Genomic DNA, 27,612 nt, shown 5'->3' on the forward strand with positions numbered 1-27,612 from the left:
ACATTGCAGTTACTTCGTAAAGCTTGGATCTACTCAGTAGCTTAGTGAAGGGGAAGCAAGAGGGACTGGACGCAAACCCTCACCCCCAATGGCAAAAAATACCTTTGAAAAGAGGCGTTTTAGTGTTTCAAAAATGTGGGCCAACATTATGCTCCCGTTCAATCTTACCACCCTGGCTACGATACTGGATCTACTGTAGTTCGTCTCATTTTATATGTCACATGAAAGTTCCTTAAGTTTAAAATAGTAATGAGAAAAATGGTAATGACAATGAAAAAATCTTGCTGTTAATTGCTTGTTTTCGTAACTCTCACTTGATAGCCAATTTCAGGCAGATCTTCATATTTACTACGATAAACAGACAAAATTACAACTAAGTACTACAAAAAACAAACAAAGCAAGAAAAAAGTGGTTGAGTGACATGTAGTGTATTGCATCATACTTCTGAATAAGTGATTTATTCAGGACGTAATAAAGCAAAACCTTTGGCAGGAATATTTTGTCGTGGTACTTGAGATGTGCAAAGCAACAAAATTTTCTTTATTCTCAATGCATCGTTTATATTGCACATTGGCTTTGTGCTTTTTCTACCATTTTATTTCAATTTGTGGAAGTTCAATCTGCTGGCACAAATCCTCGTGTAGGTAAATGGGACAAGCCTAGTGGGTTGTTTATACTAAATGTAGTCATTGAAGTGGGTCGGAGCAAGGCCACAAATTTGTATATAAAAATAACAATATGTAGTGCAACAGAAATCTAAATTCACGACCAAGTTGATTCAGTTTAAATAGTTAGTGAGGATACAGGCAACATTAGAATTATCCTGTTCTTGCCTATATTACTCTGATAACATCCTGGTTCAAAAGACAATATTGCAACAGAAACGAGAGTAAGATTTGTGAGCATATTTCTAATCATATCAAACAAAGTAAGACGTCTGTTTCCATTTCTACCAAGGTCTCTGTGCATCACTTTTCGCGATGTTCTCCTCCATGTTTCCAATATGAGCAGCAGAATACTTAATTGATTCTCATTTTTCAATTGAGATTTATGAAGTGAAATTAACACTCAACTTCCATTTTTTGTATTGTTTGATATGAAGTATTGAGATCAATATATGAACAATTTTTTGGAGGTACAAAACTCGAAATGGCTTTCAAAAAAGCAAAAATACTACAAGATACTAAAAGCAGCTTTTTCTTCTGACACTCCTCAGAGTATAAAATGTCAGAATAATGGTCCGAAAGCCAAATGAGAAGAACTTTCCTATTTTCCATCTTGTTCTTTCAGACCCTGAAGTTTTATAGTCTGGGGAAACTCAGGTGAAAAGCCTTTTAGTATGTTGTAAAATGTTTCGTTTTTTTTTAATGCCATAATTGGTATATCCTTGGTTTTTACATAGCTTTGATCTTACTTCTAGTCAATGAGCGAGGCTAAACAAAGCCAAAAGGGAATTTGGGCCTTATGAAGGTAGTACCTAAATTCATTGTTTAGTTTATTGCATATACACATTTCTTCCATGCTATTGACAAAAAGATTGAAGATCGTTTTACGTTTAATTTTTAATAATCAGCGCCATTAGAATGTTTTTCTTTCCAATATGTGACCATTTTAAAAATTCTAGAGATTTACTTTTTATGGAAAATCAACACTGATAAAAAGTCTCAATTTTTTCATAAAACAGCTTCCACTGCATATCTACATTGATTTCTACTCAATTTTGATCGTTTTGAGTCAATTTTTGAGCAAAAAATCCGCTTTTTAACTTGACCATTTTTCCAAGACTGTAGACTTTCTGTCTAAGGAGAATTAACAGTAGCCAAAAGTCTTTGTATATTTGACGATTTGGCAATTTATTCCAGAAGCTTTTTGTTGCAAAGCTTTTGATCGATCATCTTCTTACCTACATTTCACAATTATCTGCAATCTTTGGCTTACATTTTCTTACTCAACAGCTCAACAATCTTGAAATCAGCAAGGCTGATTTAACATTTTAAATTTTGATGTGCTTTGTTACCCTATGCAAGTTTTTTCTCCAACTCCAGAAGACAAAAAAGCTGATCTTAGTCAGATAATCTAAAATAAAGATAATTGAAATATTTAAGAATAAACTTTTGGAAGTTTACTTTTGGACAGTCCAATTTTGAACATCTTTGTTAGCAAAAATTATTCCTTGCCATAAAAATGTTTGTTTTGCTAAGACTTGTTTATTGTATGTCAATCAACAATAACTATGCCAGAGGTATATGGTCTCTGCAATCTAACGAGAATACAAATGCAGCCAAATCTGCAAGAATGATTAAAGCAACTTTATAAAATTTAATAAACATAAAAATGTAAGAGGGTGAGCTAACTACCAAAAACAATTAAAAGTGTCTATATCGTACATTTTTTTAAGACTTTCTTAAATTTTTTCACTTATCAAAATTTGTCGAATTCTTTTTTGCATTCAATTAGTAAAATGATGAATTACATAAGTTATAGAACGCTCATTTACTTCATATAAACTAGTAAATATTCATAATGAAACATTTTGGAACTTCCTGCTTGCAAAAATCGAATGTTTTGACACCTTTGGCAATGGTTTATCATAAGATTTTTTGAAAGCAACCTGAAAAACTTTGTGCAATAAATTATTATCTTGATATGAAATTATATGAATTTCAAGAAAATATTGTCTATTTACATTTTTTATTCCTTTCATGAAATTATGAAAAATTGTATCTTTTATTGTTGTTTTGTTGTTTTGTTGCTTTGGCAGGTGATGTTGCTTTGGCAGCATTTTTGTCGATGGCATACATTTGATATGATTCAAAGAGAAGCTGTTTTTTATTTCAGTAATTTTCTTGCGTTTAATGTGAAAAGTGTGGAATAATTTGACTCAAAATGTAGGAACATCATTGTTGGTACCAGTTTTCTCAACCTATTGGTGTTATCATTGTATTAACAATGATCAATTTATAATCGTGATAGCTGTTATAAAAAAGAGCCAAAATTTTAAGGAATTAACCTCGATCCTTTGTTTCTTTCGGATTCAAATCTGTGTCGTGTGCATCTTGTTTTTCAAAAAAGAGAGACTAGAAACCAACAATATTTTTGTGCACGGATTTTGTAAAATGTGAAGATCTTTGACAACACAAGCAGTAACCAAAACACCAAAGAGGGTCCAGAGTTGAAAAATATGGATTGCGAAATTGGACATTCAAAGAAGTCCCACGAGGTGTACCTCGATTGTTAGGCGAAGTTGGATCAAAGGGTGCAAAACAGATATAAAAACAAAAAGATGGACTCCCAATTGATTTCTTTTCAAAACACTAATAAAACAGGGCGTTAACAACTATTAAAGATTAGGGGGTTTAAACAAGCAAAATATCATCATGCAACGTCCTTAGGCCATTAGAAATATATGTTGAATTATTGTACAATCTTTCACGGGATCCTACAAACGAATCCTGAAGAGTCGAGAAATATTAAGACTCCACGTCACCTAAATATACAGAAAAACTGACGGTCGCATCAAAAGCACTGGTCATAAATTTTGGTCATAAATTTTGGGATTTAACTTTAGCATGTTCTTAAATTTTGGGATATCATTTTTTAAAAAAAGGGGGGTTTTATTTACTTGATTGAGTTGTTGGATTTTTGCAAATTTGAATTAAATTGAAAAGTGTATATTTCATATTGTATCGAAATTTGTGGGTTGAATTTTAAAAATTTATGAATTTAAGGTATGTTTTCATATTACAAAATTGCACACCCCCGTCCTCCGCCTATTGAAGTTCCCTGTGGTGTAAAGGAGATCATCATTGGCGGGTAATTTGAATGAATTTTGGCAGGAATGGCTGGTGGATGCACGGGAGACTTTTGTTTTAGAATATGGCGGGAATCTGGTCCAAATTTGCATATGCTTATAAATACCTGGTTTCTTTGCTATTCAATTAGTTGGCACAAAAGAGTTGAAGATGAGGTGCTGGTGCAAAACACTCATGTCTTCATCTTGGCCTACAACGGCATGTAAACCTAGGTAAGACCTTTTTGTCAAGTACAAGATTTAAGAGTTTGTCTACTAATGTCAATTGATATTGCCATTCGCAATTATTAGGTTGTCGTGTTAATTGAAATGAAGCAGGCGAAACTAATCCAATACAAAACTGTGATTCTGCTTCCTTATTGTTGCTATATGCTTTCGATTTTTAAAACTGATTTATCGTATCGGATTCTTCGTTCCTTTTCCTCGTCTGTTGTCTTTGTTATTCAAGTATTCACCGAAAGCGAATATACAGGAGTGTCCGCATTGATAAAAATACTTTTTGCCTCATTTTAAGGATAATGGAGTGAACACAAAAAACGACAAGTTAAAAGTGATTCGTTGACCCGACGTCAATCTTAGCTCTTGGCGGGGAACAGGTATGAATATTTTGTTTGTTTCTTCTTTAAAAGAGGATAAATGTTAACTGAACAATTTTGAACTGTTCTTAGAGAGAAGTAATGTCGTTTTGCTGTGTTTCAAATTTCTTTCATAAACCTTCCAGACGGAGGCCACACTAAAAGAAGCTGTTTGTGTTAATAGACAGACTGACATCAATTTTACTTTATTTTTCAATTGGACATGTTTTTTAATGAATGCTTAAGCTCATAGCCAAAAAAGCAAGTTCTTTTTTTCAAAAATACTCTATTGACATACTTGATAAAACATTTCATTTCAAACATTCACTGTCATTTTGCTTTAAATTTCATTCAAGCTATGCATGGAATTTTGTATTTATATTATGTAAGCTCTAATATAATTATAAAGTTGTAAATGGCACACAAAAAATTTCATTATTTTAATTTTATAATTCAACATAAGATTCACTTTACTTAATTGACCCTAAAAGGTCTTTCAACTCTCAATCCAATTCTTCTAGTTTTGTTTCCATTTTTCCAGATTCCTGTCTTCTCAAAACTTGATTATTTCTTCTCCAAATTTTCCCGGATGACTCTTAGGTGTCAGTTAAAGGTGAAAGAAAAGCTAATTGGTATGTTTTATTTCATAATTTTTAGAGTTTTAAATCAAACATCCATTTTAAAGATTTTTTCAAAATAATTTATGTTCTTCCTATTAAAAATTTAGTTGCAAATAAAGACAAATGTTTTAATGTTTTTAGTTACTTTACATTCTGCAAGCTTTATTTGAAGCAATTCGTTTGGAGTCAGTTTTAGTGAGATTTATTCTCAATTTTTAACCCATTTTGTCATTATTTTATGCTTCATAATAATACTCAATTTTATACTTAATTTTATACTTTATTTCTGTCAATTGAAATAAAATGTTTGAAGAAAACTCTATTTGCCCTTTCATTTGTTGTCATTGACATGATTTGTTCAAGACTGGGAGAGAATGTCAATCAAAGCTCATAAGTTACATTTCTCTCAAGCAAACCGTTTCAGACAAGCAGGAAAACAAAACATAGAGCAAATGTTTAAGATTTTTAAGCAAGCTGAGATGATCACATTTATATATATAGATATTAAGAGATTAATTTATAATATATTCAAAGCTCTAGCTTAATCTGAAATAAATCTCTAATATCTTTGTTTGATATCTTTGCTGTTTTGGCCAATATTTAAATAATTTTAATTTAATTTTAATTTTAAGGCCCTCAATGTTACTATTGGCAACAAATCTGCAAGGTTTGTAAACTCTGTTCTTTTGTCGAGCATTTTTAACTAATTTTTCTATATTGATGTTGTTGTCGAGACAATCATTCTCCAAGTTCAAAACTTCACTGAGCCAGGATTATATTTTTTAAAAACCTTATATTACTATTGCATATGGGTATTTATTTCCAACATTCCATTACAACTTTTGATTCTGGTGATGCACATAATGAGAAATTAGCATTTTTTTGTATCAGGGTTTTGAAAATTTTTTATGCTTGGAAATAACTTTTTCATTTATTTTTTTTCAAGCTCAACATGTCAAGTGTGGTAAATTCTTGTGAGCTAGAGAACAGTAAGGTTTGTATTAACCCCTTTGTATGTCTAATATTTGATGAAATATCTCTCTGAGTTTTAATTTCAAACACTTCTTTCTATGTGTCTACCATATATAATATAAAAAATTATCCATTCTTTGAGACAATAATTCTTCAAGCCAGAAACACTGCTATGCTGGAATTTGATGTTTATTTTGAAAGATCTTTAATTGAATTACAGCAATGATATGTGTATTTTTGATGCTGCACTCCAATTTTTTATCCTGGTGATGAACAAAATGAGAAATGCACATTTTTTGTACCAGGTTTCTGCAGATTTTTGAGTCTGGAAATAACTTTTCATTTCTTTTATCTTTCAATATCATTATGTCAGGTTTTGTGAAGTCCCATGAGCAAGATGTTTCTAAGGTTTGTAAATATTCCTTGTTATATTAACTGAGTACATTTGATCCAAACTTTCACTGAGTTTTCTTCCATGAACCTGTTTTTGAGACAATTATTTTTTCAAGTTTTTAAACTTCATTTTGATAAAATTTAATGTTCCTTGTTAAAGGTCTTTAATTAACATTAAATAAGGATATATTTTCAGTTGTATGTCTGATGCATCTTTAAAATAGGAGCTTTGTTTTTTATAAAAGATTTGAGTACTTTTTGTATATCAGAGGTTGAATGGGTTAGATATTGTAGCATACCATACTTCTCTCTTAGGGAGAAAGAAAGCTGAATTAATCATAGACCATACAAGAAAAAAATCTATTTGCTGTTGTCTGCTTCCTTTTAAGGCCACCTTTTCAGTTTTAAATTTCTCCATGTTTGAAAGCTTTACAGTTTGGCAAATGTACTAATATCTTATATTTTTTTGAATTTGAGGGCTAGAATTAATGATGTCTTGGAATTTAATGAACAAGGTGCCATCAAGGTTTGTAGACACTTGCTATGTCTTTTATGTGGACCTAGATTTAACTTCTTAAGATATTGTTCCTCGTCTTAACAAGACAAGAGTTTGGGACTTTCTCATCTTGAGACTTAATGGGTAGATTTAAGAAATGTAATAAACTCAATTTGCAGTGTAAGCCTGGCAACTTCAAGATAATGTTCTTTTTTGTTAAATTACTTGAAGATTATTTTTACTTTAATTATATTTCCATTGTCATCTGTTTTACATTAAAATGTCTTTATGAAGACAAGCTATAATGATTATTTGGTCTTTTCTGGTCTTTATCCAGATTTAAATCTTTGTCTTTTTGGTTTTTGTTAATAACTCTATATTTTTATGACAGGGTAAACTGCTTCATGTCAATAAACAATCTACTTTTTGTGAAATACACCTGCAAAGAGGGCAAAGGTAGAAATGTTTATTTTATATACATCTTCTCATCAAAAAATGAAACTCAGCCAAACAGTGAAACGTTTTCCAACTGATTAATGTTAGAAATGATAATCATTTTAAAAGGAAAAAAAGTTGCCTGCAGGTAAAAAACCTTTGCTACTAGGTACTTTCACTCCAGGAATTTTAATGATATATTTTCTTACATTGTGTAACTTTTTTTTATCCCTCCATTATACTATTGTGACCTTTATATTTTTTTGCAAGAGCCAGTTTAATATTCTGCTTGTTGCACTAATAATAATTAATTTAAGTTTTAATGTTCCAGTTCCTTAAGGAAAGACTTGCATGAAGTGATATTCAGTTAATGCATTAAAGACAATTTCTAAAATTTTTCTGCCATTATAATTATAACATTTAAATTGTTTCTCATTTGTTCGTAACCACTGCCCTAATTTTCCTAATTTTCATGATACTCCAATGTTATTTCTGATGTTATTCTTTATGTTACATCTGGCCTTTCCTTTTTGTTGATGAATGTTTACTTTATTTACAGAATAACATGCTGCTTGTCTAGAAACAATCAACTGTTGTTTGTGAAAGTCACCAGCAAAACATACGAAGGTACATATATTTATTTTATATTTTTAGATAATTGCTTTTCTTCAAAAAATATTCGAACAGAAGCCAATGTTGTGTCAGTACTGGGTCAAGTAATTAAAGCAAAAGAAAAAGTGATGAATTATATTTAAAGAATGAAAATAGGAAACAGGTCAGAATTTCAGCCAATCATAAAACAGAGCATAATTTGCTGAATTTCTAAATTCAAGTCCCTCCATGATTTCATTATAACTCAACTATCAATGTTCCACAATACAAATAGGCAACACAGAGTCAACAAGGAATTATGCTGTTGTCTGTTTCCTTTTAAGGCCACGCCCTCAGTTCTAAATTTATCCATGTTTGATAGCTTTACAGTTTGGCAAATATACTAACATCTTATATTTTTTTTAAATTTGAGGGCTAGCATTTAGGATGTCTTGGAATTGAATGAATAAGGTGCCATTGAGGTTTGTAAAAATTATTTAGAATTTTACTTACTTCAGATGTCTTATCAAGACAATATTTTTGAAATATAGTGCCAATTCTTATCTTGACATTTAACAAATGATTTTCAATATTGTAATGTTTGAGCTACAAATAGTTATGGAGAGCAAGTTGTTACCATTATATTTACTCAAACTTAATGGACAGATTCAATAAACTTGATGAACTGAATTTTCAGTGAAGTCTGACACCTTCCAGATACTTAGCTATACGCTATATTTATTATGCTAAAATGTCTTTATGCAGACAAGCTAAAATGATTATCTTGTCTTTTCTTGTTTTTATCTAGATTTATTTTTGTGACCTTTTTGTTTTTTAATAGCTCTTCATTTTGTTGACAAAAGCTGGATGTCCATGAGAAATTATCAGTGAAGTTCACCTGCAAGACATGCAAAGGTAGAAATGTTTTCTTTATATTTTTGAATATAGAAATAAATATATATATATTACATTAAATATTTATTAACTATTTTGCTAACCAAAATCCAATAATTTTAATCTACTCAAAAAATGAAACTTTGCCAATTTATTTTCAAAAGTTCTCAGGCACACTGTTAAAATTTTTATAAAACTGATTGATGTTGGAAACATTAATATATGGTTTTATATGATGGTTTATTGTGACCAATATTATTTTGTTGATAAGGAACTAGTTGTTACATTAAATAAGATTATTATTTAAAGTTTCACTGTTCTGAAAGATTTTTTGTGAAATGATTATTGATTAATGATGCATTGGAAGATAATTTCTCAAATGTATTCTGGTCATCATCTATGTAACATAAAATGTCTCTATGCAAATGTGCTTAAATATTTGAATGCCTTAATTTTCCTAATAATTTATGTTGCTTCACTATTGTTTGTTTCATCCTGCCTTTCTTTTTGTTGATGGATGTTCACTTTTTTCGCAGGGTAAACTGCTGGTCATCTGGAAACAAAAATCTGCTGGTTGTGAAAGTCACCCCAAAAACATTCAAAGGTAAAAATTTTATTTATCTTTTTTAACATATATATATTTGTGTTGTCTGCATATTAAGATATTCGAACTGAACAATACAATTTTTCAATGAAATTGCTAGGAACACCTTTCCAGATATCAAATGTTTTTTTAAATTAACTGTTGCTGCGTTTTCGAGGAACCGGATTCGTTTCATTTTCCATAAAATAGAGTTTTAAATATGCTTTTTTGATTGTTTCGACACTCTGAGCACAATTTGACTTAGATTTATGTAAGCGTTAAAGAGACTTTTTATATTGGGTACTAAGACTTAGGGATTTTTAGGGACATATACATTTGTATACTATTACTTATGTTAATCTCTATTAATATATATTCTTATGTTTATACAATACTGTGACCTATAGTATTTTGTTTGTAATCGTCAGCTTAATATCATTTCATTACACTGAATAAGATATTAATTTAAGTTTTATTTTTCTGAGTCTTAAGATTTGTACAAAGTTGACTAATGCACCAGAAGATGATCTTCAAATGAGCTTTAATAGCTGATTGATGGCCTACACAATTTACTGTTGAATGTTTATTATTTGTCCCTAAATACTGCCCTAACTTTTGTAATTCTTCATGTTTTTTTGATTTTATTGTTTATGTTACAATATGCCTCTACGTTTTGTTGATGGATATTCACTTTATTTGCAGGGCAAATGCTGGCTGTCCAGAAACAATTAGCTGCTGTTTGTGAAAGTCACCAGCTAAACTTGCAAAGGTACAGATATATATATTTATATATTATCTTTTAAGATATACACTTTTCTCCCAAAAGTATTCGAACAGAAGCCAGTGTTGTGTCAGTACAGGGTCAAGTAAATAAAACGGAAGAAAAGTAATTAAATAATATTTAAAGGATGACAATAGCAATCAGGTCAGAATTTCAGCCAATCATGAAACAGGCATCATGTGCGCAATATGTTTAAATTTGAAGTCCATTCATCATTTCATTTTACCCGCAAAACAAATTAACAGCACATAGTCAGCGAGGAATTGAACAAAACCCCTTTCCAGATATGAAATGTTTTTCTAAATTAACTGTTGCTGCGTTTTCGAGGAACCGGATTCGTTTCATTTTCCATAGAAAGCCAAAAAATTAATAGTATTTTCAATTACATTCAGGTCTTTGAGAAAAATATCCAAAGAACAATATGACGACTTCATTAGGCCTAATGCTACCCTCGAACCTTACTGAAATTCTTCCATTAACATTAGATTGGTCGAAAAAACTTTTTCAAACCAGATCTACACTTAACTGATAAGTTATAGGTCATTCCTTGATTGCTTTTTTCTAGTTTCGCTTTTTGCTGAAAAATATTTTGCTAATCTAGCAACAAGAAATGTTTTCTCGACGGGTCAGTTCTCAATTATTTTCTATTCGACTTTAAAAAATAAAACAAAATTTTTCTACTTTTGAATACGATTTCTCATAAAACAGAGTTTTAAATATGCTTTTTTGATTGTTTTGGTAAATAGATGACGCTTGCGCTTTATCTTCCCGCCAAAATTTAATATGAATTTTAGGCCAATAATTTTGCTCGACCGTTCGAATTATTTTTGGAGGAGAGTGTATATTCTTCTATCATGTTCGAAATATAAATGCCATGTGATATGTCGAGACCTGAAAACTGGGTATCACAAAACTAAATATTCATTTTGATAGCATTATCATTTATAACATTATTTCTAATCAACTGTTACAAAATGTCGATAAAAGGTTAGTGAAGTTCAAAAATGGAAATGAAAAAATTACGGAGGTGATTAATGAGAAAAAAATTCAACTTTGGATTAATTGCATACACTGAATGTAAACACAAAATCGTCAGTTTGAATTGATCACAGCAATAAACTTTGTGCAATGGAATCCGATTGGCTTTAATTGTTATTGACAAATTTTTATTCAGTGCTTTTTCTTTTAAAAATTTTTCTTGCTCATCAAGTTATAATATGAATAAGTTTTTTTCGCAAACTTTTCTAATTTTTTAAAAAGGTTCATTTTTCACCAAAAACGAATCAGAATGGTCTACCCATTTTCTTGCTAATAAAGAGTAATAATTCCAAAAATTGCACAATTTTTGTGGCATTTGAAGTGGGTTCTAAAAATGGATTCACGAAGTTTTTGGATCCTTGGTATCATAAAAAACCGTCTTTCTTTTCTAAGACTTTTTCATTAAAGATTTTTATCAAAAATTTCATTTGAGTTGACTTTTTATTAAAAGTCAGGCTTTTGGTTTTTCAATGTATGTTTCGACACTCTGAGCACAATTTGACTGAGATTTATGTAAGCGTTAAAGAGACTTTTTATATTGGGTACTAAGACTTAGGGATTTTTAGGGACATATACATTTGTATACTATTACTTATGTTAATCTCTATTAATATATATTCTTATGTTAATACAATACTGTGACTTATATTATTTTGTTTGTAATCGTCAGCTTAATATCATTTCATTACACTGAATAAGATATTAATTTAAGTTTTATTTTTCTGAGTCTTAAGATTTGTATAAAGTTGACTAATGCACCAGAAGATGATCTTCAAATGAGCTTTGATAGCTGATTGATGGCCTACACAATTTTACTGTTGATTGTTTATTATTTGTCCCTAAATACTGCCCTAACTTTTGTAATTCTTCATGTTTCTTTGATTTTATTGTTAATATTTCATTATGCCTCTACTTTTTGTTGATGGATATTCACTTTATTTGCAGGGCAAATGCTGGCTGTCCAGAAACAATTAGCTGCTGTTTGTGAAAGTCACCAGCTAAACTTGCAAAGGTACAGATATATATATATTTATATATTATCTTTTTAGATATACACTTTTCTCCCAAAAGTATTCGAACAAAAGCCAATGTTGTGTCAGTACAGGGTCAAGTAAATGAAACGGAAGAAAAGTAATTAAATAATATTTAAAGAATGACAATAGAACTCAGGTCAGAATTTCAGCCAATCATGAAACAGGTCATCTTTTGAACGATATTTTTAAAATTAAAGTCCTTTCATCATTTCATTTTACCCGCAAAACAAATTAACAGCACATAGTCAGCGAGGAATTGAACAAAACATTTTTTCAATGAAATTGCTAGGAACCCCTTTCCAGATATGAAATGTTTTTCTAAATTAACTGTTGCTGCGTTTTCGAGGAACCGGATTCGTTTCATTTTCCATAAAATAGAGTTTTAAATATGCTTTTTTGATTGTTTCGACACTCTGAGCACAATTTGACTGAGATTTATGTAAGCGTTAAAGAGACTTTTTATATTGGGTACTAAGACTTAGGGATTTTTAGGGACATATACATTTGTATACTATTACTTATGTTAATCTCTATTAATATATATTCTTATGTTAATACAATACTGTGACTTATATTATTTTGTTTGTAATCGTCAGCTTGATATCATTTCATTACACTGAATAAGATATTAATTTAAGTTTTATTTTTCTGAGTCTTAAGATTTGTATAAAGTTGACTAATGCACCAGAAGATGATCTTCAAATGAGCTTTGATAGCTGATTGATGGCCTACACAATTTTACTGTTGAATGTTTATTATTTGTCCCTAAATACTGCCCTAACTTTTGTAATTCTTCATGTTTCTTTGATTTTATTGTTAATATTTCATTATGCCTCTACTTTTTGTTGATGGATATTCACTTTATTTGCAGGGCAAATGCTGGCTGTCCAGAAACAATTAGCTGCTGTTTGTGAAAGTCACCAGCTAAACTTGCAAAGGTACAGATATATATATATTTATATATTATCTTTTTAGATATACACTTTTCTCCCAAAAGTATTTGAACAGAAGCCAATGTTGTGTCAGTACAGGGTCAAGTAAATAAAACGGAAGAAAAGTAATTAAATAATATTTAAAGAATGACAATAGAACTCAGGTCAGAATTTCAGCCAATCATGAAACAGGTCATCATGTGAACGATATTTTTAAAATTAAAGTCCTTTCATCATTTCATTTTACCCGCAAAACAAATTAACAGCACAGAGTCAGCAAGGAATTGAACAAAACATTTTTTCAATGAAATTGCTAGGAACACCTTTCCAGATATGAAATGTTTTTCTAAATTAACTGTTGCTGCGTTTTCGAGGAACCGGATTCGTTTCATTTTCCATAGAAAGCCAAAAAATTAATAGTATATTCAATTACATTCAGGTCTTTGAGAAAAATATCCAAAGAACAATATAACGACTTCATTAGGCCTAATGCTACCCTCGAACCTTACTGAAATTCTTCCATTAACATTAGATTGGTCGAAAAAACTTTTTCAAACCAGATCTACACTTAACTGATAAGTTATAGGTCATTCCTTGATTGCTTTTTTCTAGTTTCGCTTTTTGCTGAAAAATATTTTGCTAATCTAGCAACAAGAAATGTTTTCTCGACGGGTCAGTTCTCAATTATTTTCTATTCGACTTTAAAAAATAAAACAAAATTTTTCTACTTTTGAATACGATTTCTCATAAAACAGAGTTTTAAATATGCTTTTTTGATTGTTTTGGTAAATAGATGACGCTTGCGCTTTATCTTCCCGCCAAAATTTAATATGAATTTTAGGCCAATAATTTTGCTCGACCGTTCGAATTATTTTTGGAGGAGAGTGTATATTCTTTTATCATGTTCTAAATATAAATGCCATGTGATATGTCGAGACCTGAAAACTGGGTATCACAAAACTAAATATTCATTTTGATAGCATTATCATTTATAACATTATTTCTAATCAACTGTTACAAAATGTCGATAAAAGGTTAGTGAAGTTCAAAAATGGAAATGAAAAAAATTACGGAGGTGATTAATGAGAAAAATGGATTCACGAAGAAATCTTTGGCATCATAAACAAACAGTTCTTTTTTTCTAAGACTTTTTCATTATAGATTTTATCAAAAATTTAATTTGAGTTGACTTTTTATTGAATTCAGGTTTTCGAGGCACTCAAACTTTAACAAGTTATGAATATCTGATGAATTAGTTTTATCTCTCATTTAGTTAATGTATATTTCGACACTCTGAGCACAATTTGACTGAGACTTATGTAAGCGTTTAAAGTTTTTAATGTGTAGCGTTTAAAGAGTATTAAAACGTTTCTTAAGATCAGATTGCAAGACTTTACTCTCTTTTCCAATTTATTAAAATATTACGGTTGGCAACTGCAAAATCTTCTGTTTTTAAAATCGTTTAATTCCAGATAAACTTTGGAAAAAATTGCGCTAAAGAGTCAACAACGATTCCACGTCAAATCTTATATAAATTCCTTAGATTTGCCAATTTTGATGGACCATTTAATCACATTTCAGAATCATATTTCAGAATCACATTTATTGTTTTTATTGAGTTCAGCACATGCGAAATTTTTTAACAATTGAGAACTAGCTGTTAATTTTTTATCATTCTTGGTTACTGGCAATGTTACTCTGCTATTTTCGAATGCTGAATTTCTGTTTCCTTTTTAATTTAGATGTTGGCGAAAAGAGAGCAAATGCGAGGAAGAAGCAACCCAATCACTCAAACGAAGATGATGCCAATTTTTTTCTGCATAATTTCACTTAGACTTAACAGCCAAAAGGCTGTAGTCATTTAGAAACTAGGTTAGAAAATTATTTGATTGTTGAATATAAACTTTTTTCTGTTGGTATGTCTCTCGTTATTTCTTTATTTGTCTCTTTGACTTGGGCTGATATTCGTGAGCGGAATTTCGCAAGGTTTTAAATGCAGTTCAAAATTCTAAATAAAAAGTAATGTATATATAAATAGAATATAAAAAATAAATAGATTGATAATGGTCACTTTGCGTGTTGTCCGCTTCAAAATTTGAAATGCTGCATTTATGCGTACCAAAGTCTCATCCACATCACTTTCCACTTTCAGAAATTCATCATCATGAACCGTGGTCCACATGTAGAAAAGCAAAGAATCGTTAATCGGACGGAAACCTCTCAAATCGCTAGCCAGTTTCAGAATACATGTCCAGTGCACAGAAACAGGCTTTAAGGTGCGTAAGTATGCCTTTTTTTTCTTCCTTTCTAAATTGGATTTCCTGCTTTTTTTCAGAGGGGGGCAGGTAAGTATGCGGCGGCGCGGGATGCCCCACTAACTTGAACTGAGTCTCGACTCAGTTCAGGTTAGTAGGAAACTGTTTTCCCGGCTTAACCGGCGTAAAACAGTTTCCTCTTCAATCGTGTGCAATTGCTTACAGCCTCGGCTGCAATTGCTAGCCTAGCCACCCAGCTCCCCGGTCCTGGCCCCCCCCATCCCCCGGTCCGCAGGGGGGATGGGGTGGGGCCAGGGCCGGGGAGCTGGGTCGGCCGGCCGGCGGCTGTGGCCGTGGCCGTGAGCCGTCGCACACGTGCGACGGGGGTAGGGTGGGGGCAGGGGGGTAGGGGCGGGGCAGGGGGGAGGGGGAGGGGTTTTTTCTTTTTCATTCGTTGCTTGTTTAATCTTTCTTTCTTTTTGTTTTTGTAGGCTCTGATGAAACAACAAGATTGACAGGGAACTGAGGAGGTCCTATTATTTTTTTAGGTCTGAAAGAAAGAGGACTTTGAAGAAGCAGAAAGACGTTTTGGTCCACTCTACAGTTTTGCAAAGAACAAGAAGCAGCAAAAAGACGTCAAATTGGATCCAGCTACCAGCAAAAGACGAGAAAGTTGTCGTGCTAGACTTTGGAAACTAGTTGCAAAAGAGAACAAGAAAAGGCATTTATCCAGGTGCCCCAGAACAATTTGTATTGATAATAGCGGGACATTTCTTTTAGTGTAAATTACTATAAATGTATTTTTGGTACATGTTTCTGATTCTTCTGGAGAATTATTGCAGCATTTCAAGCACAAACAATTCTTGTAGTGTAATTTGTTTTAATGTTTGGCCTTTTTCCAATGGTCTAGCATCTCAACTGTTTTTTTTGCTAGAGAACCACATGTTTATCTGGAAAAAACGATAGAGCAGCATTTCGAGCACATGTGATATACCGATAAAATTAGAACTGTAGAACTTTTACCAATTTTCTTCTAGAGAGTTATTGCAGCGATTCTTGTAGAGTAAATTATTTTGATGTTTGTCATTACGTAGAACTTGTTTCTTAAATCACATGTCTCCAAGACTTCTTCAGGAGGGTTACAAGAAATGGCAGAACAGCATATCACGTACATCTTAGAACTTGTAGGCTATTTGGAAATCGCTGTTTATCTTGTAGGCCATGTTTATCTGAGTCTTATATTTTTTGCGTCTCTCTCTCGTATACTTAAACAAAAACACAACATTACAACAAAAACAATCCACAGCATGACCTCTAACAATAATACCCATTACATAATACTCCTCTAACATAGCAATACTCTAACAATAATACCCATTACATAATACTCCTCTAACATAGCAATACTCTAACAATAATACCCATTACATAATACTCCTCTAACATAGCAATACTCTAACAATAATACCCATTACATAATACTCCTCTAACATAGCAATACTCTAACAATAATACCCATTACATAATACTCCTCTAACATAGCAATACTCTAACAATAATACCCATTACATAATACTCCTCTAACATAGCAATACTCTAACAATAATACCCATTACATAATACTCCTCTAACATAGCAATACTCTTACAATAATACCCATTACATAACATAGCAATACTCTAACAATAATACCCATTACATAATACTCCTCTAACATATCAATACTCTAACAATAATACCCATTACATAATACTCCTCTAACATATCAATACTCTAACAATAATACCCATTACATAATACTCCTCTAACATATCAATACTCTAACAATAATACCCATTACATAATACTCCTCTAACATAGCAATACTCTTCCCATTACATAATAATTCTCCAACTCCTCCTCCTCTCCAAGACCCCTTTGACACTTCTCCTTTGAGGAAACGTCATTTATTTTGTATTTTATTTCTGAGTCTTATATTTTGTGCGTCTCTCTCTCGTATACTTATATTTTGTGCGTCTCTCCTCTCATTCCTAGACATAATGGCTGGCTCTTTCCTTGACATAACACTCCTCCCATTGACATAATTCTCCAACTCCTCCTCTCCAAGACTCCTTTGACACTTCTCCTTTGAGACAACGACACTTTCCCTTCTTTTTTGAGGCATCACTCCTCCTCCCATGAGACAACCCTTCCATCAGACAACACTTAACCTTCCAAGAAACAGACAGCCGCCTTCCCCCTGAGACGATGCTTCTCCTCTCATGAGACAATGTCCTCCCATGGGACATTGGTCCTCCTTCCATGAGACGCTGGTCCTCCTCCCTTGAGACGATACTCCTCCTCCCGTGAGACGCTGGTCCTCCTCCAATGGAAAGATACTTCTCCTCCCACGATACGCTGGTCCTCCTCCCATGGAAAGATAGTCCTCCTCCCATGGGACGATTCTCCTCATCCCATGAGACGGTAGTCCTCCTCCCTTGGGACGCTAGTCCTCCTCCCTTGGGACGATACTCCTCCTCCCTTGGGACGCTGGTCCTCCTCCCTTGGGACGATACTCCTCCTCCCTTGGGAAGATAGTCCTCCTCCCTTGGGACAATACTCCTCCTCCCATGGGAAGATAGTCCTCCTCCCTTGGGACAATACTCCTCCTCCCTTGGGACGATACTCCTCCTCCCTTGGGACGATACTCCTCCTCCCTTGGGACGATACTCCTCCTCCCTTGGGACGATACTCCTCCTCCCTTGGGACGATACTCCTCCAATGAGAAGATTCTCCTCCTCCTCCTCCCTTGACATTTTTTTATTTTAGGAGGAATTTTTTATTTTTGAAGGATTTTTTTTATTTTAGGAGAATTTTTTTATTTTAGGAGGATTTTTTTATTTTAAGGAGGATTTTTTTTATTTTAGGAGGATTTTTTACTATTTTAGGAGGATTTTTTTCTATTTTAGGAGGATTTTCTCTATTTTAAGGAGGATTTTTTTCTATTTTAGGAGGATTTTTTTCTATTTTAGGAGGATTTTTTTTATTTAAGGAGGATTTATTTTATTTTAGGAGGATTTTTTTATTTTAGGAGGATTTTTTTTATTTTAGGAGGATTTTTTACTATTTTAGGAGGATTTTTTTCTATTTTAGGAGGATTTTCTCTATTTTAGGAGGATTTTTTTCTATTTTAGGAGGATTTTTTTTTATTTTAGGAGGATTTTTTTATTATACGATAGTCTTCCTCTCAAGGGACGATAGTCCTCCTTGTTTATATTGAGTTTATTTAGGAAAAAAACTCAAAATTTAACGTTTTATAGGAATGATTTTTTATTTTTTAAAGGGAGCTCTGTTGCTATCAAAGGGGGAATTTGGCGTGTTGTTGTTTTAAACTAAAATGTTGTTTTTTGTTTTGATGTTGTTTTAGACTAAGTCTTGTATTGTCTAAGTCTCGTGTTAGTCTGCTGTTGCCTAAGTCTTGGTCTGTCTAAGTCTCTGTCTAAGTCTTGGTCTGTCTAAGTCTTGGTCTGTCTAAGTCTTGGTTGGTCTAAGTCTTGTGTTGTATAAGTCAGGTGTTAGTCTCGTGTGGCCTAAGTCTTGGTCTGTCTAAGTCTTGTGTGACGTAAGTCTCATGTTAGTCTGCTGTTGCCTAAGTCTTGGTCTGTCTAAGTCTTGTGTTGTCTAAGTCTCTTGTTAGTCTTGTATTGACTAAGTCTTATGCTAGTCTGCTGTTGCCTAAGTCTTGGTCTGTCTAAGTCTTGTGTTGTCTAAGTAACGTGTTAGTCTTGTGTGGGCTAAGTCTTTGTCTGTCTAAGTCTTGTGTTGTGTGTACGAGAGGGAGACACAAAAAAACAATGTACTTTGCGTGTTGAGTCAAAACAATTTATTGATAACAGCAATAAAATATATAATTGGGCTCAGTGAACAGCTCTTTTGAAGAACCTGAATAATCTAATCTGAATAATCTGAATAATCTAAGTATAATTATGAGGTGTCCCTATCTTAGGGAGATATTATATGAGATATCCAACTTTACGCAAATTACATGTGCCTGAAATGCTGTTAGTGGCTCTTGTTCCTGATCTGGATGTAGTGGTCTGGCTGGTCTGGATGTAGTGGTCTGGAAAAATCGCTTAGTGGTCTGGATGTAGTGGTGTTTCGCTTTTGCTGCTCCTTTTTCTTTGCAAAACGGCAGTGGTCTGGAAAATCGCTTAATAGTCTTGATGTAGTGGTGTTTCGCTTTTGCTGCTCCTTTTTCTTTGCAAAACGGCAGTGGTCTGGAAAATCGCTTAATAGTCTTGATGTAGTGGTGTTTCGCTTTTGCTGCTCCTTTTTCTTTGCAAAACGGCAGTGGAACCAAAGTGTCTTTCTGCTTCTTCAAATTTCTGCTCTTTCTTCCAAATCTGAAAAAATAAAAGGACCCCCTCAGTTCCATGTCAATCTTGTTGTCATCATTGTCACCATGTCAATCATCATCACAATCTGAAAAATAGTAAAAGAAAGAAACAACCAACAACAAGCAAAAAATGAAAAGAAAGAAAAAAAGCGTGGCTGCGCAGCGACCGCTGACCTTTTGGGCTAGCAGCCGCTGCGCAAAATTTGGCCCCACCCTCCCCCCGTCGCACGTGGGCCGCCACTCACAGCCACAGCTGCCGTCTCGCCTCCGAGCTCCCCGGCCCTGGCCCCGCCCCATCCCCCCTACGGACCGGGGGATGGGGTGGGGCCAGGACCGGGGAGCTGGGAGGCTAGGCTCGCACTTGCGGCCGACTGTTGTAGTTGCACACGATTGAAGAGGAAACTGTTTTACTCCGGTTGAATCACGCCGTGTGACCCAAGCCGGGAAAACAGTTTCCTACTAACCCGAACCAACCAGTTCAGGTTAGTGGGGTTTCCCGAAATGGCGCCGCGACGCATACTTACCTGCCCCCCTCTGAAAAAAAGCAGGAAATCCAATTTAGAAAGGAAGAAAAAAAGGCATACTTACGCACCTTAAAGCCTGTTTCTGTGCACTGGACATGTTTTCTGAAACTGGCTAGCGATTTGAGAGGTTTCCGTCCGATTAACGATTCTTTGCTTTTCTACATGTGGACCACGGTTCATGATGATGAATTTCTGAAAGTGGAAAGTGATGTGGGTGAGACTTTGGCACCAATAAATGCAGCATTTCAAATTTTGAAAGGCATTTCATAAAAATGCCTATATGTAGCGGACAGCCCGTGTATAGTAGCGAGCGCAAGTGATCATTATCAATCTATTTAACTTTTATATTTTATTTAGATATATGTTACTTTTTATTTAGAATCCTGAACTGCATTTAAAACCTATTTCGAAGTACCGCTCACGAAGATCAGCCCAAGTAAAAGAGACAAATACAGAAATTACGAGAGATTTGCCAACAAAAAAGACTTTAAATTCAACAATCAAATAATTTTCTAACCTAGTTTCTAAATGACTACAGCCAAAAGGCTGTTAAGTCTTAATGAAATTATGCAGAAAACATTTGGCATCATCTTCGTTTGATTGACTGGGTTGCTTCTTCGTCGTAATTGCTCTTCTTTTCGCCAAAATCTAAATTATAACACAGAAAATCAGCCATCGAGAAGAGGAATGTAAGGCTATCAGCAATCAAGACTGGATTGAAATTGAAGAAAGTTGTTTTCAAAGGAACAAAAGTTCGTACATTAAATAAAACAATAATTGTGAATCTACAATTTAACTTTTTGTGTTAAGATAGACAAAACGATGGAATTTAGAAAAGTTTATAGAATCCTTGGAAATTGTAAAGTCGCATGGATTTTGAAATTTTTCCTATTTTACGTACGCAACACAATAAATGGTCACCTAGAGGCTTGTCTTCTAAATCGTTATATTGGCAAAAGTTGAACGATATATCTGAACCTCGTAAGAAGAGTTTGCAAAAAAGGAGCTTTTTCATAAAATTATTTGATAAACTAAGAAGAAGGCAATTTTCTTAACAGGTCTCATCCAATGAGATTTCATTTCATAAAATTTCAGACTGTAATCAATTCATACTGATAATTTGGTGTTCAAATTCAGTGTGATTATACCAAAGTTAATAACATTTTAATCATACATTAAGTACCTCAATAAATTTCTTTATGCCAATTGTTTTTAATTGTTGTCGACATTTTAAAGCTTGTATATGTCTTAATAAGGAATTATTTAATAAATAATTACACTGTCAAAAAGAATATTTCAAATAGAAAGCAAAACGAAAATTTTCTTATAATTGCCGGTTGATGGCTCTCTCGACCTAGGTTGCATTACTTCTTTCAATCATTTTGTAGTTATTCTTTTTTCGTGTATTGGTCTTTCATTTTATTGCATTTAGTGGTATCCAGTAATTAAATCTCAACATATCACATTGCATTTGTATCTAAAGCATGATAAAGAATATACGCTTCCCTCAAAAAAGTATTCGAATGGTCTAGCAAAATTATTGGCCTAATATTCATTTGCGTCAAGAAAGTGAAAAATTGTTATTAAATTTTTATCAGATAAAAAAATTGTTATTGTATTGAATGAAACGAAAGCCTCAGCTATTTCACAAAACAAACAAACAAACATATTTTAAATTATGTTCTATGGAAACTTACTGGGGAAATCTTTTTCAAAAGTGGAAAAAATTGCAATGGTAAAAAATTCTTTTTGCAATGGTTAAAAAATGGACGAAGCAGTGCAAATCGCCACAAAGTTTTTAAACTAGATAGGTCATTCATTTTTGTAATTTGCAAAGCAAGTGATCTGCACAATTCTACTGCCCATTTGCCAACAAAGGGTTAAATTTGAAAATATTTTTCAAAAAGGGTTTCAATAGTCCGGGGGTAGTATTAGGCCTAATGACGTCATAATATTGTTCTTCTTTAGCATTCTGTCAATGTCGTATATTAAATTGTCACCCTTTCAAAAAATATTTTAAATAGTGCCAGATTTAATAGACAAATAAATCAGTCTTAATTTTTCGACAAGATAATGCTCCATGTCATATGACTATAATAGTTCAAAGTGATCTTTTTGCTGCCAATAGAATCATAACTCTTCTAGGACCCTCTCAAAGATTTTTGAAAATCGAAGATAAGTGAAGATAAGTGAAGATAATTGAAAACCCTATGGCTTCTTTGGCTTTCTATGAAAATTTAAACATACTCCGAAATTGCAGCTACAATTAATTTTTATAGAAAATTTGTACCGTTCAATTCCTTGTTGCCTCTTTGTTGTCTCTTGTATCATGGAACATTGACAGTTGAGTTATAATGAAATGATGGAGGGACTTGAATTTAGAAATTCAGCAAATTATGCTCTGTTTTATGATTGGCTGAAATTCTGACCTGTTTCCTATTTTCATTCTTTAAATATAATTTATCACTTTTTCTTTTGCTTTAATTACTTGACCCAGTACTGACACAACATTGGCTTCTGTTCGAATACTTTTTGGAGAAAAGCAATTATCTAAAAAGATAAAATAAATATCTGTACCTTTGTATGCTTTGCTGGTGACTTTCACAAGCAACAGTTGATTGTTTCTAGACAAGCAGCATGTTATTCTGTAAATAAAGTAAACATTCATCAATGAAAAGGAAAGGCCAGATGTAACATAAAGAATAACATCAGAAATAACATTGGAGTATCATGAAAATTAGGAAAATTAGGGCAGTGGTTACGAACAAATGAGAAACAATTTTAATGTTATAATTATAATGGCAGAAAATTTTTAGAAATTGTCTTTAATGTATTAACTGAATATCAGTTGGTGCAAGTCTTTCCTTAAGGAATTGGAATATTTAAACTTAAATTCATTATTATTTAGTGCAATATTAAACTGGCTCTTGCAAAAAAATATATAGGTCACAATAGTATAATATAGAGATAAAAATAAAAGTTACACAACATAAGAAAATATATCATTAAAATTCCTGGAGCGAAAGTACCCAGTAACATAGGTTTTTACATGTAGGCAATTTTTTTCCCTTTAAATGATTATGGTTTCCAACATTAATCAGTTATAAAACATTTCACTGTTTGGCTGAAACATTTTGGAGATAAATTGGCAAAGTTTCATTTTTTGATGAGAAGATGTATATTTTACATATTCAAAAATATAAAATAAACATTTCTACCTTTGCCGTCCTTGCGGGTATATTTCACAAACAGTAGATTGTTTATTGACATCAAGCAGTTTACCCTGTCATAAAAATGTAGAGTTATTAACAAAAACCAAAAAGACAAAGATTTAAATCTGGATAAAGACCAGAAAAGACCAAATAATCATTTTAGCTTGTCTTCATAAAGACATTTTAATGTAATACAGATGACTATGGAAATATAATTAAAGTAAAAATAATCTTAAAGTAATTTAACAAAAAAGAACATTATCTTGAAGTTGCCAGACTTACACTGCAAATTGAGTTTATTACATTTCTTAAATCTGTCCATTAAGTCTCAAGATGAGAATTTGCACTATATTCCCAAACTCTTGTCTTGTTAAGACCAGGAACAATATCTTTAAAAGTTAAATCTAGGTCCACATAAAAGACATAGCAAGTGTCTACAAACCTTGGTGGCACCTTGTTCATTAAATTCCAAGACATCTTAAATTCTAGCCCTAAAATTCAAAAAAATATAAGATATTAGTACATTTACCAAACTGTAAAGCTTTCAAACATGGAGAAATTTAAACTGAAGAGGTGGCCGGGAGAAAGGAAGCAGACAACAGCAAAGAGATTTTTCTTGTATGATCTATGATTATTTCAGCTTTCTTTCTCCCTAAGAGAGAAGTATGGTATGCTACAATATCTAAGCCATTTAACCTCTGATATACAAAAAGCACTCAAATCTTTTAGAAAAAACAAAGCTCCCATTTTAAAAATGCATCAGACATACAACTGAAAATATATCCTTATTTAATGTTAATTAAAGACCTTTAACAAGGAACATTAAATTTTATCAAAATAAAGTTTGACAACTTGAAAAAATAATTGTCTCAAAAACAGGTTCATGGATGAAAATTCAGTGAAAGTTTGGATCAAAAGCATTCAGTAAAAATACGAAGGAATATTTACAAACCTTAGTAACATCTTGCTCAAAACTTGACATAATGATCTTGAAACAAAAAACAAAGGAAATTAAGTTATTTCCAGACTCAAAAAATCTGCAGAAACCTGGCATAAAAAATGTGCATTTCTAATTATATTCATCATCAGGATAAAAATTTGCAGTTCAGCATCAAAAATAAACATATCCTTACTCTAATTCAATTAAAGATCTTTCAAAATAAACATCAAATTCTGGAGTAGCAGTGTTTCTTGCTTGAAGAAGGATTGTCTCAAGAATGGATCTATACAACAGTCATTGAGTCCCGCTATCTTACTATTCCGGCTTCCTTGCAAGGAAAATGAAAAATTGTTTGACATAGCAGGACTTTGCAATATCCAGGCTCCAAATTTTAAGGATCAAAAAGAGGTCATTGGTGTTTAAAATTTGAATATGAACCAAAGAAAAGAGCTCATTTTTGTCCAAAACTTTGTTAAATTTTAAACTGAACTAAAATAGTCTATTTGAAAAAATCATCAATTTGAAAAATAATGTAAATGACAACAAATGAAAAGGCATATAGAATATTCTTCAAACATATCATTTTTAATTTATAGAAATTAAATATAAATTAAATATAAAATGAAGTACAATTATGAAGTATAAAATAATTAAAAATGGATAACATTGAAAATAAAAAACAGAACAGAACAAAATGCAAATAAATTGCCTAAAATATGGCTTGCAGAATGCAAATTAGCTAGAAAATTTTAAAAGATTTGTCTTGTCTTTATTTGCAACTTGAAGGCAGTCTGTCCCCTATTGTGCTCAACTTTATTTTCATGGGAGTGAAATTCACGCACCATTGAGCTTTATCGATAATTAAACGATTTAAACCAGTCAGGGACAACATTGATTCCAGAGCTTTTGAATCAAATGGCTGTGTTCCCATTGTAGTGAAGCTGTGGCTAGTAAAATATGGCTCCTTGTTTGGTTTCTGCGACAAATGTGTCAACAACAAAAGGAAATGCTTCTATTATCATCATTTAATTCCAGTAATTAAATCTTCTTGCCACTACAAATAGCTTTTAGCTCACAGTTTCATGTGTCGGCAACTACCGCAGCTAGGCCAGCCAAAGCAAGCATCGTAATCCGTTATCCGTTTAGGCGGGAAGATCTATTGTTCATATTAGCCAATCATTGAGGGGACAGACTGCCTTTAACTTTTAAATAGCATGAACACAAATTCTATTGAAAGATATTAAAAATCTCTAAATTTGATGTCTAATTTAAACTGCAAATAATTATCAAAGAAAGCCTACCAATTAGCTTCTATTTGACCTTTAATTGACACCAGAGAGCAAGCTGGAAAATTTAAAAAAAGAAATAAATAAGCTGGGAGAAGACAGGAAACTGGAAGAAGTGGTAAAACTAGAAGCTAGAAGAATTACATTTAGGATAATAAAAGCAAAGTGAATTTCATGTTGAATTAAAAGTTTAAAATGATGAAAAATGTGTGTTGAAACTTCGAAACCAAGGTCTATAGGAGAGTGATTAAAACTGCTGTACCATTTTAAACTTTTTTAGTTATGATGCATAGCTTGTATAATATAAATATAATAGTTCATGCATAGCTTTTATTAGATTTGAATTATTTCCAGTATGCCACAGTGTCATACTACACAGAGTATGCCAAATATAGTATTTTTGCAATTAAAAATAACTTTCTTTTTAGGCTAGGAGTAAAAGCACTCAGTAAAAAACATCTGATAAACTGGAGACTGAAATTCATCTGAAAACCCATCCAAATTCAAAGAAACTTATTAAATAAAAATTGACTGCTTGTGTCATGCTGTACAAGTCAGAAAAAGGCTTAATTAATTGCAGCTTAATTTTCCTGGCAGCTTACAAAGTTCAGCTTTATTAACAAACATTCAAGAGAAAGACAGAAGAAGCAATTTTTCTTCACAATTTGTAGGTCACAATTCAGTTTTTCCACAATTCAAAAATTCAGCTAAAACAATCATTCTTTTTCTTAGTCCTTTACAATTCCAGTTCAGTTTAATTAGTAGCCTTTTAATTTAACTAATTAAAGAAAAGTCTCCGTTAAAATGCTACTAAATTTTACAGAGTTTAGATACAAATGTATGTTTTTTTGTGCAAATGACAGATGAAAACTGTTTTTAATATCCAAAAGGTTTTGACAAGCTTTTAACACAAAAATGTATCTATAAAAAAGGCAATAAATTGGATGTCATTGGTCATTGGATGTAAATAAAAGGTCATTGGATTGGATATTTCATCAAATATTAGACATACAAAGGGGTTAATACAAACCTTACTGTTCTCTAGCTCACAAGAATTCACCACACTTGACATGTTGAACTTCAAAAAAAATAAATGAAAAAGTTATTTCCAAGCATAAAAAATTTTCAAAACCCTGATACAAAAAATGCTAATTTCTCATTATATGCATCACCAGGATAAAAAATTGAAGTGCAGCATCAAAAATACACATATCCTTGCTCTAATTCAATTAAAGATCTTTTCAAAATAAACATCAAATTCCAGGATAGCAGTGTTTCTGGCTTGAATAATGATTGTCTCAAGAATGGATAATTATTTATATTATATATGGTAGACACATAGAAAGGAGTGTTTGAAATTAAAACTCAGTGAGATATTTCATCATATATTAGACATACAAAGGGGTTAATACAAACCTTACTGTTCTCTAGCTCACAAGAATTCACCACACTTGACATGTTGAACTTCAAAAAAAATAAATGAAAAAGTTATTTCCAAGCACAAAAATTTTTCAGAACCCTGATACAAAAAATGCTAATTTTTCATTATATGCATCACCAGAAAAAAAGTTGTAATGGAATGTTGGAAATAAATACCCATATGCAATAGTAATATAATGTTTTAAAAATATAATCCTGGCTCAGTGGAGTTTTGAACTTGGAGAATTATTGTCTCGACAACAACATCAATATAGAAAAATTAGTTAAAAATGCTCGACAAAAGAACAGAGTTTACAAACCTTGCAGATTTGTTGCCAATAGTAACATTGAGGGCCTTAAAATTAAAATTAAATCAAAATAATTTAAATATTGGCCAAAACAGCAAAGATATCAAACAAAGATATTACATATTTATTTCAGATTA

At 32.3% G+C, this 27,612-nt stretch overlaps 1 protein-coding gene and 1 long non-coding RNA gene across 19 annotated transcripts in view; one reads left to right on the plus strand and one right to left on the minus strand.

Annotated features, from left to right (window-relative positions):
- Window positions 1-1,269: 1,269 nt before the first annotated feature.
- LOC135686609 (uncharacterized) lies at window positions 1,270-21,532 on the plus strand. 18 transcript variants are annotated; one of them, XR_016144172.1, is made up of 18 exons: window positions 3,289-4,025; window positions 4,327-4,408; window positions 4,929-5,019; window positions 5,640-5,674; window positions 5,954-6,001; window positions 6,353-6,387; window positions 6,850-6,898; window positions 7,260-7,324; window positions 7,863-7,930; window positions 8,328-8,376; window positions 8,736-8,809; window positions 9,325-9,392; window positions 10,074-10,140; window positions 12,136-12,202; window positions 13,096-13,162; window positions 14,899-15,028; window positions 15,309-15,432; window positions 15,960-16,639. It is a non-coding gene; the product is annotated as an uncharacterized LOC135686609 (long non-coding RNA). The 18 variants fall into 18 exon arrangements; XR_016144171.1 differs by adding an exon at window positions 10,718-10,777 and having other exon boundaries at window positions 3,291-4,025; window positions 5,954-6,387; XR_016144179.1 differs by having other exon boundaries at window positions 1,270-4,025; window positions 5,954-6,387; window positions 8,758-8,809.
- LOC135684135 (HEAT repeat-containing protein 5B-like) overlaps window positions 19,251-27,612 on the minus strand; it is a 74,799-nt gene continuing 66,437 nt past the window's right edge. Inside the window, exons 36-37 of the mRNA XM_089110953.1 lie at window positions 20,379-20,502; window positions 19,251-19,793 (exon numbers count right to left, since the gene is read on the minus strand). The gene's annotated coding sequence lies outside the window, so the exon portion shown is untranslated. The remainder of the gene's footprint in view (window positions 19,794-20,378; window positions 20,503-27,612) is intronic.

The sequence above is a fragment of the Rhopilema esculentum genome, chromosome 10 (genome assembly GCF_057945365.1).
Source record: "Rhopilema esculentum isolate cy_ngs chromosome 10, ASM5794536v1, whole genome shotgun sequence".
In the NCBI taxonomy this organism is placed as follows: domain Eukaryota; kingdom Metazoa; phylum Cnidaria; class Scyphozoa; order Rhizostomeae; family Rhizostomatidae; genus Rhopilema; species Rhopilema esculentum.